The 3,036-nt window shown below is 36.4% G+C and overlaps 1 pseudogene; it reads right to left on the bottom strand.

Moving 5' to 3' along the window:
* Nucleotides 1–2,254: 2,254 nt before the first annotated feature.
* On the bottom strand, nt 2,255–2,654 carry LOC102823021 (annotated as a pseudogene).
* Between the last annotated feature and the right edge of the window lie 382 nt (nt 2,655–3,036).

Raw genomic sequence — 3,036 nt, 5'->3', positions numbered from 1 at the left:
ATCATTCACTATTGTGCCCATAGAATCCTTCAATACCCCAAGTCAAGACTTGAATTTTTTCTTCAATTCTCTTAGCTTAAGAAATGCTGAGTATGTTCTTCCATTTTGATTTTCTAACTCCAGATCTTTGCATATTACATTATAATATTTGACTTTTTCTTCTCAACCTGAACTTAGAAATTTTCTGTTCAACTCTTGTACCTCCACACTTCTTCCATTTGCTTTAGCATCTCTACTCTGGAGAGCAAGTTTCAGAGTGTCTTCTGACATTCATTTTGGTCTTTTCCTTCTTTCTTGTCTTCTTAATGACCTTTGGCTTTCTTCCCGTATGATCTTCTTGATGTCATCCCATAACTCTTTTAGTCTTTGGTGTCTAATACATCAAACTTTTTCTTCAGATTGTCACTAAATTCAGTTGGGATATAGTCAAGGTCATATTTTGGCTTGCAAGCACTTGTTTTAATTTTTTTTCAGCCTTGGTCTGAATTTGCACATGAGCATTGATGATCAGTTCCACAGTCTGCCCCTGACCTTGTTTTGGCTGATGATATGGAGTTTTCCCCTGTCTCTTTCCACAGAAGTAGTCAATTTTATTTCTGTGTATTTCACCTGGTGACGTGCATGTGTATAGTCATCTTTTATGCTGTTTAAAAAAGATATTTGCAGTGACCAAGTCATTGGTCTTGCTAAAGTCTATCATGCCATCTCCATCATTGTTTCTATCACCAATGCCATATTTTTGAACCACTGATCCTTCCTCTTTATTTCCAACCTTTGGGCTCCAACCACCTGTAATTATCAATGCATTTTGATTGCATGTTTGATCAATTTCAGACTGAAGAAGTTGGTACAATTCTTCAGTTATCATCACTGACCTTAGTAGTTGGTGTCTAAATTTGAATAATAGTGACATTAACTGGTTTTCCTTCTAAGCATATGTATATTAACCTTTCACAGAGAGCACTGTACTTTAAGACAGATCTTGATATATTCTTTTTTTTTTTGGTGAAAGAAGCATAATATCAATATTTATTAACCAGGTATAAAAATACAACAAAGATGTACAGAGCAACATGCTCTTAATGATTAGACTGCTACCAAATGGCAGAGAGACTCATATACTAGGGTTTTTGGCGTTCAAGCCAGTGGTCTTCAACTGTGCAAAGGAAGATAGTCTAAGTTCCTTTTGGAATAAATGAAATCATTTTTTATAATGAACTCAAATCTACACTTTATTCATATTACCTTAGATTATTTTTTTATTTTTTTTAAACCAAATGTCCTATTTGCTGTCCCAGGATCCCACATTCCATTTAGTTGTCATGTCTCCTTAGGCTCCTTTTGGCTGTAACAGTTTCTAAGACTTTGTCTTTGATGACCTTAATAGTTTTGAAGAGTGCTGGTTGACTATTTTGTAGACCGTCCTTCAGCTGGGATTTGCATGATGTTTTTTGCATGATTACACTGGGCTAGGAGTTTTTTTGAAGATCACTGAAGTAAAATGGCATTCTACTTATATCATATAAAAGATAAGTCACTATCAAAGTGCCCTACCAGTAATGCCATTCACCTTGATCACCTGGCTGAGTCCTGTTTGCCAGATGTCCCTTATAAAGTGACCCTCCCCACCTATTTCCATACTGTACTCTAGAAGGAATCACTAGGGGTGAAGAACTATATTCCATTTCCTTGAGTGCAGACTATTACATAAATCTGGAATTATTCCATCCACATGATGTCTCTTCCCTCTCATTCATTCATCTATTATATCATACCAGTCTGGTCTATAGATATTTATTTTTTATTTTGGGTTATAATTCAACACCTCTTTATTTTGTTGCACACATTGTTCCATCATTTTTTTGTACAAAGAATTCTGTTGGGAACTCTTTCAGTTGTTCCTAACATACCTCCAATCATTGTGACTTTTTTTTTTTTAAGCATTTCCTTACTTTATGCTTCAGGCTCATCTTGTATATTCTCTGTCCTTGAGAATGTAGGTGCTACATATGCTTCTGTAGTGATTTTTTTTCCAGCTGTGTAACTGCTAACAATGATGCTTCTGTCTGGTTGCACTAATGTGAACTGGGAACCTGAGCAGAAATCAGCTCTGGAAAACAGCAACTCCCTAAATTATGTGTGCTTTCAAAGAGTAGATGAGTCTAAGCTAGAAAAAAAAAGGCAAAGTAAACCATTAGGTTTGCTGAATTGTAAACCAACTCAATATGGTTTTAACAGAACAGCATAAGGATCCTCAGAACAGCAGAGTCATCTGTTGGGGGGTCATCAGGGAGAATATTGATAGTATCTTTGGCTTCGCCACATAACAGACACAACAGGGTATACTTCTGAAATTCATCCATTATACTGAATGTATATTCATGCCTGGTAACGACATGATGACAGTTCTTACACAGATGATCATGAGTAACAATTTCTTATCCATCTTCCTCTTAGACGGATTTGTTTGTGATCATCATAAAATCCCTCATACTGCACATTGAACAGCCTATAAAATTCAACAAGAAAGAGCCATTCTCTAAGCAGGTGGTACCCTGGCTGGGATATTCCTTCTCCACACAGTCCCCACACATTGCAATGCCATTAACAGGGAACGTCTTCCACAGTTTCCTGAAAGACGAAACCTCTCAAGAACTGATCTTGATATGTTCTTTTTGATGATGAATGTGATGTCATTCTTCTTCAATCTGTCATTCCCAGAATAGTAAACCACTTGATTGTCAGATTCAAAATGGCCAATACCATTTCCATTTCAGCTCACTAATGCCTAAGATATTGATGTTTATGTGCTCCATTTCATTTATGACAATTTCCAATTTTCCTAGATTCATACTTTATACAGTCAATGTTCCTATTATTAATGGATGTTTACAGCTGTTTTCTGTAAGTTTGAGTTGTGTCCTATAAGCAAATGAAGGGCTTTTCTCTATTTGTGTCACCACGGTCAATTCTGCTTTTAGGAAGCAGCTCTTCTCTAGTCGTATTTTGAGTGCCTTCTAACCTGAGGGGCTCATC

Source organism: Chrysochloris asiatica, unplaced genomic scaffold, assembly GCF_000296735.1.
Source record: "Chrysochloris asiatica unplaced genomic scaffold, ChrAsi1.0 scaffold00177, whole genome shotgun sequence".
In the NCBI taxonomy this organism is placed as follows: domain Eukaryota; kingdom Metazoa; phylum Chordata; class Mammalia; order Afrosoricida; family Chrysochloridae; genus Chrysochloris; species Chrysochloris asiatica.
The sequence above is the reverse complement of the archived record's forward strand: the minus strand, read 5'-3'. Positions and strand labels throughout refer to the sequence as shown.